Source organism: Phyllostomus discolor, chromosome 9, assembly GCF_004126475.2.
Source record: "Phyllostomus discolor isolate MPI-MPIP mPhyDis1 chromosome 9, mPhyDis1.pri.v3, whole genome shotgun sequence".
Taxonomy (NCBI): Eukaryota; Metazoa; Chordata; class Mammalia; order Chiroptera; family Phyllostomidae; genus Phyllostomus; species Phyllostomus discolor.
In genome coordinates, this window is record NC_040911.2 from 40,350,738 (window position 1) to 40,367,503 (window position 16,766).

At 38.3% G+C, this 16,766-nt stretch overlaps 1 non-coding gene across 1 annotated transcript; it reads left to right on the plus strand.

The window, feature by feature from the left end:
* The first annotated feature begins 927 nt into the window (after nt 1-927).
* On the plus strand, nt 928-1,059 carry LOC114507164. Its single transcript, XR_003685435.1, has one exon. It is a non-coding gene; the product is annotated as a small nucleolar RNA SNORA42/SNORA80 family (small nucleolar RNA).
* Nucleotides 1,060-16,766: the final 15,707 nt, after the last annotated feature.

Consider the following 16,766-nt stretch of genomic DNA (forward strand, 5'->3'; position numbering starts at 1 on the left):
TTGATTAATAATAGTGACAAAGTAAACTTCAGTTAAGCTTTTGTCAAAATTGTTACAAATTCCAAAGAAGTGTATCAAGATTGGTGAGGTTTCCCAGTGCAGTTTTATTCCTACGTGATAACTGTTGACATTATAGTCTTCAAAGCCTGGCAGAATTTTATTTTACTCCTTACTTCTTATAAATAACTACCCATTTTCACTGGAGTTTTTGACTCCTGTAAATAACTTACACTACATTTTTATTTAAGGTTAAGATCCTGTAATTCTTTCCACTTTAGTTATTTATATATCATCCATTGAGACAATACATTATTCTTGAGCTTAAATTTCTTTACCTTGAATGTGGTTTCTAAGCACATGCAAATAGTGTACAATATCCCAAAAGATTTACTTAAAAACAAAGAGCATCAGAACTGCAAATAACTTATTAAATAAGATCTTTTCTTTTTATAAACTTTTTGCTCAATTTTAAAGGTGTTCATTATAGATTACTTCTATGCTTTAGTGAATTCTCACATGGCCCATTAAGTTGATCTGCCCTATAAAATTTAAAAGTTTTGAATTTCCAATCACACACAATTAAAATATTTGGTATTCCATATAACTTTTAATTCCATATTAACTCCACAACTTTTTAAAGCCTGACAATCAAGAATATGGTTCCACCCTAGTACACTGTTGGTTGGAATACAGACTGGTGCAGCCACTGTGGAAAACAGTATGGAATATCCTCAGAAAACTAAAAATGGAACTATCTTTTGATCCAGCAATTCTACTGCTGGGATTATACCTTAAGAACCCTGAAATACCAATTCAAAAGAACCTATGCACCCCAATGCTCATAGCAGCATTATTTACAATAGCCAAGCGCTAGAAGCAACCTAAATGCCCATCAGTAAATGAGTGGATCAAAAAACTATGGTACACGCATGGGCTTGGGTTTATGGCAGGCCTGTCCCCCTGGGTCTCTCATAGTGCCCTGTGCCAGAACACCCTGGCCTGGAACCATTGCCCAGCCTCTGCCTGTGGGCTGCAGACACTGAAATGGGCTGCACAGTGAGGGGAGGGGCAGGGAACTATGGTACATTTACACAATGGAATACTACACAGCAGAGAGAAAGGAGCTCATACCCTTTGCATCAGCATGGATGGAATTGGAGAGCATTATGCTAAGTGAAATAAGCCAGGCAGTGGAAGACAAATACCATATGATCTCACCTATAAGTGGAACCTAATCAACAAAACAAACAAGCAAGTAAAATATAAGCAGAGACATTGAAATAGAGAACAGACTGACAGCAACCAGAGGGGAGGAGAGAAGAAGGAGGAGGATCATGGGGAAAAGAAGGGGAAGGGTCATCAAGGAACCTGTATAAGGGACCCATGGACAAAGCCAAAGTGGGGAAGGATTGAAAGTGGGAGGTGGGGGTGGGTAAAGTGGGGGTAAGTGGTGTTGGGAAAATGGAGACAACTGTACTTAAACAACAATAAAAATAAAAAAAGAATTTGGTTCCATTAAGATTTATATTAAATGGTCCTGGCCAGTTGGCTCAGTGGGTTGGAGCATCATCCCAATGCCCCAAGGTTGTGGGTTTAATCCCCTTCAGGGCAGATACCTAGGTTGGGGGTTTGATCCCCTATTGGGGCCCATACAAGAGACAACCAATCAATGTTTCTCCCTCTAAAAGCAATGAAAAAAATGTTCTTGGGTGAGGATAAAAATAATAAAATAAATTTAATTTTTTAAAAAAAGATTCCTATTGAATGTATTCAAAACAAGCACATCTTTGAATATGATTTTCCAATAACTGCAGTTTGGCTGAATGAAAAACTTGAGAATGGATTTTATAAGTAAAATCTATTTAATTTCTTCTATTGAGGAAGTATGGCTAATGAAACTTTAAATATCTTTACAAAATATTAGAATCCTAGATTTTAATGTGCTGTAAGGAAAATGCCCACAGTGAGAACCCAGGGTCCTGGCCCCAGCACAGATCATAGCTAGCTCTGCTGGGGCCTAACAAGTCCCTCCATGTCCTCGCATATGCTCTAGGCAGCCTATTTCCTCATTTTTTTTTCTGGCAACTATTTCCGACCTTTTTTTTGCTCAAGGACCCTGCTTGACGCCTGCCTTCTTACCATCAGCAAATGACTTTATTTCCTCCTCTACAGAAAAACAGAGGTTATCTGGCAGGAATGCTTTACAAGTTCCCATGCCTGATACGAGTTATCTCTCTCAGCACCTGGCCGCCCTACTCCCCCCTATTGTTATATGACAAGGTTATCTTATCTGCCATTCAAGACTCCCCATCCACCTGTTCTCATAACCCAGCTCTCCCTGCTCTCACACCCCATCCCCCTCTGTTATGACTGCCTCTCTCTCCACTGTCTCTCCCTACAGATTCCTCTTTTGCTTCCTATACTCCTCATCAGAGCCAAACTCCTGAAGTCCTCTGCGCTTGAAAAAGTCTAGGACCTGTTTCCACTTTAAACACCTGCTACATGTCTGCTGCCACACGGTGGCGCCGGCCCTGCTATAACAAAGGTCATTCAAGCCCTTCAAATCGCCACATCCAGTGGGTACTCTGCACTCCTTCCTTGATTCATCTAACTTCTGTTGACCGTCAACCTCTTGAACCCCTCTCCTCCCTCCCATAGGTGTCATCGCTTCTCTCTGATTCTCCCACTAACTCCATTACTCTTTACTCTTGGTCTTCATTGAGACTCCTCCCTCTTAACTGCTTTGCTTCAACATAATGATGCACCTAAAGATTCTGCCATCAGCTCTGCTTCCAAGACTTGAACAACTGTTTGTTTCCGATTACCTTGGTTTCCTGCCTGGACTTTTCTGAGCTGAAGGCACAAATATCCAGTTGCTTACCTAACATTTCAAAACCTTTCCCTTTTATGTAGAATTTCAAATTTACTGGCATGAAGTCCATAGTTGTTCCTTATGATTTAAACAAATCTCATCTCTGTATTTATGTCTCTTCTTGTTTCTGGTATTATTTGTACTTTCTTTCTCCTAGAAGTTTGTCTATTTCAGAGGAAACAGCTTTGCTGTTACTCATCTATATATTTTGTTTTCTTTCTCTATTCTGTTTCTGCTCTTACCTTATTTATTTTCTTCTTTTCCTTTTTTTTTCTGTTTAACTCTGTTGTTTTTCCAGTCTTGTGAGTTGAATACTAACTCATCTGTAATTTTCATACTTTTTGTCATTGATGGAGTTAAGGATTGTGGTAGATATTTGTTATTTGGTTGCGGGGGCAGGGTCAGGGAGGGGTGGATGTCTAGCATCTACCATCTTTACATGTTTCTTATCATATTTAAGTAATTTCCCACCACATGAGTGTTGAAGGGAGGCAAAGGCTTCTTCCTGCTACAGAAGCAAAAACTGCCACATATTTGCTGTCTCCACTTATCAAGGTATAGGATTTTAAGTTGCCAAGTATTATCTTTCAACAATTTAGTTTCTGACTATCTATCATCTATCTATCTATCTATCTATCTGCTAAAAAGTTTGATATCAGTGTAATTGCTGTTTGCTCTGTATTTTCTGACAGGTTCTCTGGATTTTCTTTGTATCCTTGAGATCCTATTATTTCTGTTATAATGTGTTTAGGTACAAAATTATTTGTATTTATCTGCTTGGTACCAGCAGTGTACTTTCAATGTAACAACACATATCTTGCTTCTCTTCTAAAAATTCTCAGTCATTTACTTCTTTGAATATTGCTTCCTCTCAAATCTTATCAATCCTGTTCTTTCGGAATGTCTCCTTGATGTACACTGTAGTCTCTCTATCTGCATATCTCTAAGGGTTTCTTCATATTATTTACATTTCTGTCTCTCTGCATTAGATTCTGGGTGAATTCCTCACCACTGTCTTTAATTTACTGTGTCCATCTAGAGTTTGCCTCTTCTAATGAATTTTATGAATTTTAATGAATACATTGTTCAGTTTCAAGATTTCTAGTTTTCTTTTTCTCATTTACCTATTTTCATTTCTTTCCGTTTTTGTTATAATAGTTCATACTGTTATGAACTATTGATAACAAATAGTTCATAATGATTCCTTTATTTATCTTTGTGAGCATCCTAAGATATCTACTTAGTTTAAAGATTTTTTTTAAAAAGATTATCCCATTCACTTAATTTCATTGGGAATGAATTCTTATTCTGAGAGGTGACCTTATTTGTTGTCTGTGTAGATTCTTAACTTCCCTGGAATAGAATTGCATATTGACATCATTACTCTGGCCTCATGGTGGGTGGAGTGTACTTTCTTGTCTTTAAGTGGCAATTGTTTGTACACATTTGTTTTTCAGACTAGCCTGTAACCTCCTCAAGAGCAGGTAACATTTTATTTTTCAATGTCTAACACCAAATCTGATATTTAGTATGCACCAAATGGATGCTTGTTAAATTGATTGGATTAAATGCAATTAAATCTTCTTTCCCACTACATATTCTGTTTTCTCATTGATAAATAAAGGTGTTAGATTGAATGAGCTCTAAGAATTCTTTCAGGCTCATCATTCTGCCATTGCCATGCCTTGAATGTATATTTTATATAATTCACACATAAATGACTATTATAAATAACATCAGTAAATCTTTAAGTGTTTGACACCTGAAAATATAATGGCAGTATAATTGATGGTTGCTTTAATTAATGTTTCTAGTTTATTCTGGGTTTTTGTTTTGTTTTGCTTTGTTGCTATCTAAAACAGCCAAAAATGAAAGGTAAAAGAAGACTGTCAGGTTAAAAGTAACTTTCTCCAAATATGTATTATACACAATTACTTGTGATACTTTAACATGATATTTATATTTTTATTTATGCTACCTGATTGTAGTTTTATTCCAATGGAAATCTTTTATTTGCTCTCTTTTGGCTTTTATATTATTTTTATTATTTTACAGATTTTTACAAATTTTATTTGCTGATATTTTATTTAGTATTTTTAACTTCTAAAAGTTATTTTATTAGGCTCCATTTCCAGCCAAGATGGAGGCATAGGTAGACACGCTGTGCCTCTCACACAACCAAAAGAAGGACAACAATTTAAAAACAAAAAACAGCCAGTACTGTTGGAAAATTGAACTGTATGGAAGTCCAACAACCAAGGAGTTAAAGAAAACACATTCATCTAGACCGGTAGGAGGGGTGGAGTTGGGCAACTGGGGAGGGGAGGACTCTTGGCAAAATGGTGGCTGGCAGACCCTGGACACGCAGGGTGGCGGCTGGCAGACCTAGCGCAGTGGTGGATTGTGGAGCACAGCGCCGTGCAAAAGGCGGCAGGCAGTCCCACATTCGTGCACAGATAAACCAGGTGAAACTGCGGAGCAAGACAGATTGCAAAACTCAGGGTCCCAGCATAGGGAAATAACACCAATTGCAAACACCTGTGGGGGTTGAGGTGCTAGGAGAATCTCCCAGCCTCACAGGAGAGTTCATTGGAGAGACCCATAGGGTCCTAGAACATACACAAACCCACGCTCATGGGTATCAGCACCAGAAAGGCCCAATTTGCTTATGAGAAGCAGGGGAAGTGCCTGAAATCTGGCAGAGAGTGGAGCAAGCACCATTGTTCCCTCTCTGACCCCTGCCCCACATACAGCATCACAACCCAGGGAAGTGGGTTGCCCCGCCCTAGTGAATACCTAAGGCTCCACCCCTCACTATGTAACAGGCACATCAAGACAAAAAATGGTCTAAATGAAAGAACAGATCAAAGCTACAGAAAAAACTAAGTGTCAAAGAGATAGCCAACCTATCAGATGCACAGTTCAAAACACTGGTGATCAGGATGCTGACAAAATTGGTTGAATTTGGTCACAAATTAGATGAAAAAATGAAGGCTACACTAAGTGAAATGAAGGAAAATGCATAGGGAACCAATAGTGATGGGAAGGAAACTGGGACTCAAATCAATGGAGTGGACCAGAAGGAAGAAACAATCAAACAGAAAAGAAAAAAGAAATAAGAATTCAAAAAAATGAGGAGAGGCTTAGGAACCTCTAGGACATCTTTAAATGTTCCAAAATCCAAATTATAGGGGTACCAGAAGGAGAAGAGGAAGAGCAACAAGTGGAAAAGTTATTTGAACAAATACTAAAGGAGAACTTCCCCAATCTGGCAAAGGAAATAGACTTTCAGGAAGCTCAGTGAGTCCCAAAGAAGTTGGGCCCAAGGAGGAACACACTAAGGCACATCATAATTAAGTTGCACAAGATTAAAACCAAGGAGAGAATCCTAGAAGCAGCAAGAGAATAGGAGAGAGTTACGTATGAAGGAGTTCCCATCAGACTGTCAGCTGATTTCTCAAAAGAGACCTTGAGGGCAAGAAGGGGCTGGAAAGAAGTATTCCAAGTCATGAAAGGCAAGGACCTCCATCCAAGATTGCTCTATCCAGCAAAGCTTTCATTTAGAATGGAAGGGAAGATAAAGTGCTTCTCAGATAAGTTCAAGTTAAAGGAGTTCATCATCACCAAGCCCTTATTCTATGAAATGTTAAAGGGACTTATCTACGAAAAAGAAGACAAAAATATGTACAGTAAAATGACTAAGTGTGGAAAATACAAACACACACCTTTCTAGGCTCTTACCTGTAGAAATAATCAGGATAACTAACATTAATTGATCACATAACTAAGCAAACAATCTGCTGACTGCTTTGAGAGTATGTTTATTACTATTATTCCCATTTTACAGATGAGAAAACTGAGGCTCTGGAAGTTAAGTAGCTTGTTCAAGGACCCACAGGTGATTAGGGTCAGAACCATAGCTCAAATTCATGGCTGTCTCACCTTGGAGTGTTTGCTTTTATACCTGTCCACATTGTCTGAACAGCAGGACTCACTTGGGGGTTTGTTGGAAGCAGGTGCAGTGTCCATAGACAGTACTGCTCCAGCTTCCTTGCTGAGCAGGGGAAATGACGGGAACTGGAAAACTTCAGGTGGCTTGTGTGAATTGCCAGAGTGGATGAATTTGGCTGTTTTTTCTCCTATGTTCTTAAAGGTGATTGAGATCAGTGTAATACTTGATGGCAAATACTCTGATTTTCTCTTTCCAAAGAGTAATATAGAAAACTTTGGTGCTCATTAGGGGTGCTTTATTGGTCTTTAGATATACACAGTTTCTTCTAAAAATAAAATTTAAATTCTGCTGGCTTTTATCTTAGCCCTGATTGTAATTTTAGTTTTGTTAGCTATAAAACTGTAAGATTACTAAAGGATAGTTATATAATTTCCCCTAATTAAATGTGCATTATTTCCAACTTTAACTCATATCCAAAAATGTGAGAATGTTTAAAAGAATCTGTCTAGCCCTGGCTGGCATAACTCAGTGGACTGAGCGCAGGCTGTGAACCAAAGTGTTGCAGGTTTGATTCCCAGTCAGGGTACATGCCTGGGTTGCAGGCCATGACCCCCAGCAACCACACATTGATGTTTCTCTCTCTATCTCCCTCCCTTCCCTCTCTAAAAATAAATAAATAAAATCTTAAAAAAAAAGAATCTGTCTCTGTATGCATGTGTGTGTGTGTGTGTGTGTGTGTGTGTGTAAGAGAGAGAGAGATTTTCTCACTGAAATATTTTTAAGTCTGGAAATTTTTCTGAATTTTTTTAGTGCAAAACAATCTGTTCTTCCTCTCTTTCCTTATTCATATTTTTATAAATTAGTTCAATTTGTTGCGCTAAAATCATTTGAAATATTTTTTTCAACCACTTCAACAATATTCTATAACCTCAATAAAGTGAAATTGCACTGGTTCTTAAGAAAACATATCAAGCAGGACTATTTCAAGAATGTATAAATAATCTTATTTCCTTACCTCCTTAGGGAAAAAAATGGATATTCAGCTAGCTGAAATTCTCTTTGGCAATCATTTATGGGTTATGCATTATAGTGCATTATAGTGACTTGATTTCTTTGGTTGTACACAGCACACAGAGGTGTTTTGTGTATTTGCTGAGCACTTATAAATATAAATTTTGGGGTGGTACATTCCAACTGATTCAGGTACAACTACTAGTGTCTTGATATGCTGTTGGCTATCTTTCAACAAAGTTGCTATTTGAATAAAATACCTGTATAAAAAACAGGAATAGAATCACAGAAATGGAGATCGCATGGAGGGTTATCAGTGGGGGAGTGGGAGGGGGAAAGATACAGAGAATAAGTAGCATAAACGGTAGGTAGAAAACAGACAGGGGGAGGTTAAGAATAGTGTAGGAAATGTAGAAGCCAAAGAACGTATATGTACAACCCATGGCCATGAACTAAAGGGGAAGAATGTGGGTGGGAGGGGGTGTGCAGGGTGGAAGGGAATAAGGAGGGGGGCAAATGGCACAACTGTAATAGCATAATCAATAAAATATATTTTTAAAAAAGAAGTACAAATAGGTAGTTAAACTATAGCCTGAGGATGCAAAGTACAGTATCAGAAATGGAGTAGCCAAAGAACTTACACGCATGAGCTATGGACATGGACAATGGTGTAAGGATGGCCTGGAGGGAGTGGGGAGTACTGGGTGGAGGGGGGGCAAAGGGAGAAAAATCAGGGTAATTTTAGTAGCATAATCAATAAAATATAATTGAAAAAAGAAAATAGTACCAGAGAAAATACATACATAAATAAATAATAAATTAATTAATTAAATTATGCCTGGGACTCCTTGATCTGCAGGAGGAGACCACCAGCCTACTGACACAATATTCCCTTTTCATGGGCAGAATTATTTAACAGCCATTAACTAGTTCTGAAATGTAAGAAATCAGGTAAGCAATTGCTGCCTGAGGGAAGGGCAGTGTATTTTCTGTGGCTGAGTCAAGGTTGCTCTCTGGTGCTTCTTAGGGCACATCCTTCCAGGAGAAAGTGCTCTCATTTGCATGAGAAGCCCAGAGGTTTTCTAAGGGAAAAGTTTCCAAGACTTCAGGAATTCCTCTCTGAAACTCAAAGTTTAGACAAATCTTTGAAGTAGATGTAGAAGTCCCTAGCTAAGGCTAATGGTCAGGAGAAGGCAAAGGGTCTTTTGAGATAAAATTACCTTGGGGGGTGGAAGGAGAATTTGTAGTGTGTTGTATCTTGAGGCAAGAAGTAATAAAAAAAATACCTGTATAAAACAATACAGTATACATGCATCAAAAGTTGGTGGCCCATCTGGGAAGGAGCTGCTCAGTATCACTATGCAGAGGTCAGAGTTTGAACACTGGAGTCATAAACACCTGACTCTGAATCCCAATGTTATGCTGTTGATCAGCTGAGTGGCATTGGGCAAGTTACTTAACCTTTCTAAATTTTACATTCTTCAAGTGTAAAATTGGGGCAATAATGTGTCCCTTATAGAATTGTTGTGAGGATTAAATTACATGATATATGTAAAGTATTTAAACATAGTGAGCTCTCAATAAGTGCCAGCTATTTTTTATTATTTTATTTAAATATTTTATTTATTTATTTTTAGAGAGAGAGAAGGGAAGGAGAAAGAGAGAGAGGAAAAAAACATCAATGTGTGGCTGCTTCTCACATATCCTTCACTGGGGACCTGGCCCACAACCCAGGCATGTGCCCTGACTGGAAATTGAACCAGCAACCCTTTGGTTTGCAGGCTGGTGCTCAGTCCACTGAGCTACACCAGCCAGGAGTGCCAGCTATTCTTGATTAGCAATCTTCCAGATGCTTTTTAAAAGTCCCTCATCTTGGTAATCAATTGAACGGCGTGTGTCTAGTTGATGACTAATTCAGTTATCTTCTCTCCATTGCATACTTTTGTTCATGTAATTTGGAGTCCCCGATTGTGTATAATTATTGGTGTATTGGTCTCTCCCACAAAGGCCTTGTACCTCAGGTTCAGCGGGTGTGAGCCCCATAATTATTCAGAACAACCAGGTCTGTTCTTTTCCACCCACACTTATTCAGGGGATACAACTTCCCTGATTCCTGAAGCCCCAGGCAGACCAAGCTCTAAGCTTAGTTTCAGCTCCAGGGGAAAATTTTAAGAAGCTTCCCTCTGGGGTAGTTTGCTTCATAATCAAGGTCTCTGCCTGGAGGCTCCAATTTCTGAGCAGCTGTTTACCCTTTACAGGGTCAACCTCAGTGTTCAGTCTCTGGGCTCTTGTTGCTGGCTGTCAGCCTACTACTCATCACAGACACCAGCCAGGTACACTGTACAGGACATCTGTGCTTGGATGGACTTTGTGATTCCTTTTCAGCACTAGGAGCCTAGACCTGCCTGGTTTTATGACCCACTTGACAGTCGGCTCTTATTTGCTCCACACCAATCTGCTTAGAGATGCAAAACAAAACTTCATGACACCCCTGGCACTCTCAGGTGAGTTGCTTGACCAGACATCGAATCCCTCTGCCACCTTCATGACCCTTGTCCTGATATATGTCCTGCCTTGATGATCAGATGGCGAAGTTGGAGCAAACTTAGCAATATAAATCTTCATGGTTGGAGCCACTACATGCCAAAGGATCATTGTGAAAAGTACCTGCATGCAGTTGGTTTTGGGGTTGAGGAAATTTCAAAGCATCCTTTCACTTGGAGAAAGGAGTGAGATGATGTATGATGATGTTTATTAAATATTTGGCTATAGTTCAAGAGAATGAAATCTTGGTAATCAGATAAACAATGTGTATAAGCATAACCTCAAATGATGTCATTATTTTATTCACTGACCATGGATCAAGCTAGAGATAAGACAAAGATTGCTGGACAAATCTAACAGAGTAAGTTTACTCAGATAATAGTTACTCATTGTCAGAAGTCACTCATTTATTCAACACACTAACACATTTTTCTTGATGATCCATTTTGTGAGAGACAATGTTCTAGCTGCTCAGGACAGCTACAGAGCACTCCGGGGATTTGACTTTCCAGTGTGGAGACAGATAGCTCCCCAACTGTCTCAACATACTACAAGCAGTAGTGCTGAGTGAAGAGAAGAGGGAGACAGTTTCCCTGGGAGTCTAGAAGTCTCTGCAGAGGTAATAATGTTCCAAAAGATTTAAGTTCATTTTGTGCTCTGTCCATATGCAGAATCCTTCCCCTTTTGCCATTTGGAAGTTCCCAAGTTTGGAGAATCATTTAGACTCTAAATATTTCTAAATCTCTAAATTTTAGGGAGATTCAACACAGTCTTGACATTCTCTGAAAGAAAGCCATTAGTAATAAAACCTGCTTATTTATTTCCAGTGAGATACGTTCCCTGAATAAGACTGAAGTCATTTGAGCATACCTGAAAGTTAGTCAAGGTTCAGAATGCTGCCTTAATAACTCTGAATGGCAAAAACAGGCATCAAAGTCAGTCCTCCTTGAGCAGGATTTTCAGCAGAATACTTTTAAATATAGCCCCTGAGAATTAGAAACCTATAAAGTAGTCACATTCCCATTATTGAGAGCATTAATAAGAAATTGAGTACCAACTATGCAAAGTTCATTACAAAACTAAAGTGAATTGAATCTTAAATATTGAAAATATTTGAAACAAATAATGCAGAAAAGGAAAACAGTTTCCATGACAAACTCCCACTTCTAAAAAATAGCTTTTCTTTTCTCTTTTCTTTTTCCCCTTCCTTCTTTCCTCCCCTTCCTCCTTCCTTCCTTTCTCCCCAGGCCCCTCACTTCCCTCTCCTTCTCCCTCTCCCTCACTTTCTCTCTCTCTCTCCCTCTGGTGAACACTACTTTTTTTTCTTTGTGTACCTTTGGTACTTGAACCAAATTGTACTTATCCATGGCTTACTTTGAACCATAAGGTCGATTGAAAAATAGGAACTCATCACTTACCTGGCAACTGCTTTAATCTGCACGTTTACTAAAACTATTAGACACACTTCATTGAAACTATAATTTTTCAAAATACATTATTGAAAGCACCATCAAAAAAGCAGGCAGGCTCAGCACTTACCCCAGCTCACTGTCTTTCACATTTACTTGTTGCCCCCAGCCTTTTCCACTCCACTCCCCTTATTCCCTCCCTTCCCACCACCTTTAACTAGCTAACTGCTATTTATTCAGATCTCATCTTTTCTAGTAAAGATACCATTAAACCACCCCCTGCAGAACAAGCCAAGGACACCTCCCTGGGACTGCAACTTTGTCCTTTCACTGCCTTGTAGTGAGCTGTTTTTATTTTTAAAGACAAACAGTGAATCATGTGCCATCTTATCCTCTGTCTCGGCACAGAGAAGCTCAAAAATATTTGTGAAATTAATGAAAGAATTTGGTCATCATATAAATCAATAACTAGAATTGTAATGATAGTGAATACCTATTAGGCATGTGTAATATATCGGGCACTGTGCTAAGCACTTTACATGTATTTAATTTCATTTCATCTTCAAAACAGCCATGATTCTCCTCATTTTATAAATGTAGACACTGAGACTCGAGGGATCAAGTAACTCATCCAAAAGTAGGATGACAAGGGATCAGAACTCAAATCCCATTGGTTTGACTCTGGAGTTCATGCTCTTAGCCACTCACTTTGCAGTCTATTCAACAGATGCCCCTTTAAAGGGAAATTATATCTAGCCTGTTCTTAAAGGGCTGCATTCACTGGAAACAGATATCTTTTAGGTTATCTCTTTTTGCATTTATTTCTTCATATTTCATAACAAAGGCTTGTTTTGATGCCAGTCAAGTATACTCGATGGTGTCTCTCTATAACATTACTTCTGACATGTTATGTTTCAAGCTGAAAATTCTTTTTAACTCTACATGCCTTGTGATGTGGTAGAAAAAAATGAATGGGCTAGGGGTCACAACTATTGCTGGCCCCAACTGGAGTGAGTGAGGGCTTTAAGTAAGTCACTCAACCCCTCTGCACCTCTAAATCTTTGTTTGTAAAGTAGGAGTCCTTTTTAGCCCTTACATTCTGGGATCTTGGGAGCTATTCTTTCAGGATTTCTAGCTCTCTCCATTGTAAAGCTTGAAAAGGCCCTTATTCAGTGACATGTTTTGTGAATTTAACTTTGGCACTTCACTTTCTTTCTCAGTCATGTGACTAGAAAGGCAGGACGAAATAAAGTACTCAGTTAACCATCCAGAATAATTCAGGCCAAAAACTAAGTGCTAATTAGATTTTTTTTTATTTGCCTGAATGCACTGGTTTATCTGAACTTTCTAACCAAATAGTGCTGTCTCTGATGTCCTATTGTCCATTGCCTGTGAGGACCTAGCTAGATGCAATCAGGTCTTTTACTGTCCAGATACTAATCATAACACAATGTCTCTGGCATCCACAAGGAGAAAATACAAACTTTGAAGCTAAATCCCAGAAGACAGAATTTTAATTGGGAACAGGAGAAAGAAATCTATTTCAGTAGAAAATTGTCAATAGTTCAATGTGGATTTGTCTGTAATTGTTCCCAACAGATTCTTCACTCATCAAAGCCACTGTATCTAAAATAGATAAAAGTCATTTTGTTCTCAGAAAAATAAATTGAAAAAGCAAGGACCACACCAAAATCAAGCCCTGGCATGGCAGAAAAATCTCTTGGTAGAGCTGAGGGTACGGAGAATTAAGTCAGAGGGATTCACCCACAGCTAGAGGAGGGCTTGTCAAGGCATCAATATCCACTCTATATGTGGAGTTCCTGGCTCCTCAGAACATGTGACCAGGAGTCTTCAATTCTGGGTGATCTGTTTCCCCAATCTATGGTCCTGTTATATTACCACTTTTCCCTTTCCAATTTCCTCTCCCCTCTCCCCTAACCTCATTTTCTTCTCCCTCATGCTCCCTAACACCCACTCCCACACAGACAAACTCTCTGTCACATATAGCTCATAAAGTCAAATTCAAGACTCAGTCTTTCATTATATGAGAAAAACTAAAAATGAGAATGAAACATATAGGTTATTTTCTAACATAATAGAACTTTCATGTTGGAAATGTCTTTAGAAATCACCTAGACAAACTGTATTTTACCACGAGTCAACATGCTTGAGGAGCTTAAGTGATTGTCTCCTGTTATTCTACAACTGGAGCAAGAATTAAAACCCAACTCCCCACACCCAAACATTCCTTGTCATCATCTGATTACAGTAACACCTTAGACATTAAAGTTCTGTACTTTACAAAGTACTTTCCTACATGAGAATCACCCTAGGCATTAGACCAGGTGGCTATTTACAATCTCTATCATTTTTTATACAAACAGCAAGGTTAAATGAGCAAGTACTCTCCATTGGGTCACATGGCCATTAAGTGGCAGAGGCAGGACTTGAACTCTGGAGTCTTAGACCATCTACTTTCCATATTGTCTTCCTATGCTCTCTCACACTTGTATGTTAGAGTCAATTTTGCATATATCAGTTTATATATGTTAACATAAATGATCTGGTTTGAGTGATAAACTCCTAAGTGTGAGATCAGTACTATAAAATGACTGGGGGAAAATCTATTTGCTCAGATGGTGCTTCCTGGCTCAGCCTATAAGCACCATGGCCAACCTGGAGACATTCACTCAAAGTCTTCACTTAAATGTAATACTCTGGATTTAAGGCTTCACCTATTTTATCATCAATCTCATCCCAAAACTAAGGATAGAAGCAGCACAGGTACATTATAGGGCAGGAAAAACAATAAATACATGAAAAATACAAGTCAGAGGCAGCAGTTCCTGGTGTCAAGCCCAATGAACCCACCTGCAGATCCACCCAAATGATACTAAAGCTGGTTTGGGACCTATATTTTAGCCCGTTTGTTGTTGTTGTTGTTGTTGTTGTTGTTTACTTTGAGTTATATCATGAATGGTTTCCATGCTCGCAAATACATTTCTATAACAGGATTGGTAATAGCTGCATAGAATTCTACTTCATGTAAATACTGTATTTTACCTAGCCAATCCTGCTTTGTTGAATTAAATTTGCCAATTTTTCATGTTAATAACTAAAAATATCAAAATCTAACTAAAAAGAATCTGAATCATTTGTTATGGTACCTTTCCTATTTTGAAGAGAATGAGAAAAAGTTAGAGTATAGAAGGTCAGGAGGATGTAGCCTGACATGCAAACCAGCATGTTTTTCCAGCATGGTGTTTGTGCAGTGGTTTGGTTAGTGCCATATAAAGAGAATTGGTATTTATAAGAAAAAGAGGAGCTAATGAGTAGTCATTCATTCACTTAGTCAGTTATGAAACATTTGTTGCACACAGATATTCTAGGCATTGTGTTAGGCACGTACTAGACAAAGATGACTTAAGGCACTGATATCTTGGTCAAAACTCACAGTCCAATGGCATGAAGCATTAGAATATGTATCAGTCCTCCCACCAAGAGGATTAGCTTTTCAAAGGCAAGAGTGAGGTTGATCCCTTCTCTGCATGGCACCTACTTCAGTGCTTTGTGCCTAAAAGTTCACAGCAAACATTTACTAGGGGAAGAGAATGAGCACATTTGACCTAAAGTGAATGATTAGAGCCTCTGTACTTTCCAAAAATGAGGAAAATACCCAGGGTTACATTTAAAAAAAGGCAATTTAATTTATTTCTTGCATTAGAAGAGACAGAATTTGACATTTTGCAGCAATGTATCTTTAGTGTTGGCTTGTTTTTTACCTTTTATTATTTGTTTTGGGTCCAGTCCGTTCAAAGCTTTAGTTACTAGTTACCCAGCTTCTTGTTATTAAACACTGTTAAAATTAAATGTAATTAATACAAATCTTAGTAAATAATAAATGACTATTAAGATATTAATTAGACATTATTAATAATAGAATAATTTTAAAATTCTTGTTCCCAGTAGTATTCCCAATATCTTTCTTTTATCCATGAAGATTGCCTAAACCAATTCTTAGAATAAAATGTTTATGATTGGTCAACTGAAATTTAAAGGACTCCCTGGTTTTTATTTATTATCTTACTTATCTTATTTATTTATTACTTATATTTTTCCTTTTCATTGAATTTATTGGGGTGACACTGATTAACCAAATTATACAGGTTTCAGGTCTTCAATTCTGTAACACGTCATCTGTACACTGTATTATGTGTTCATCACCCCAAGTCTCCATCTGTCACCATTTATCCCCCCATCCCCTCCTCTACCTCCCACCACCCCACCCTACAATCAATACATTGTTGTCTGTGTTCATGAGTTTTCTCTTTTTGGTTTTTTTTTTTTGCTCAGTCTCTCTACTTCCTCCACCCAGCTCCCCACTCCTGACAGCTGTCAGCCTGTTCTCTATGAGACTGTCTAAATTTTTCTCTTAGTTCATTTTGTTCGTTAGATTCCACATTTGAGTGAAATCATACAGTACTTGTCTTCTCTGACTGGCTTATTTCACTTAGCATAATGTTCTCCAGGTGCATACATGGTGTCACAAAAGGTAAGATTTCCTTCTTTTTTAACAGCCAAGTAGTACTCCATTGTGTAAATATACCTCAGTTTTTATCCATTCATTTACTGATGAATGCTTTGGTTGCTTCCAAATCTTGGTTGTTGTGTATAATACTGTAAGGAATACAGGAGTGCATATATTCTTCTGAATTAGTTTTCAGGTTTTTTCAGATATATTCCCAGAAGTAGAATTGATGGGTCATCAGGCAGTTCCATTTTTAATTTTTTGAGGTATCTCCATACTGCTTTCCACAGTGGCTGCACCAGTCTGCATTCCCACCGATCGGGCACAAAGGATTCCTTTTCTCCACATCCTCACCAACACTTTCTGTTTGTTGATTTATTGATGTTAACCTTTATGACAGGTATAAGGTGATATCTCATCATGGTTTTAATTTGCATTTCTCTGACGACT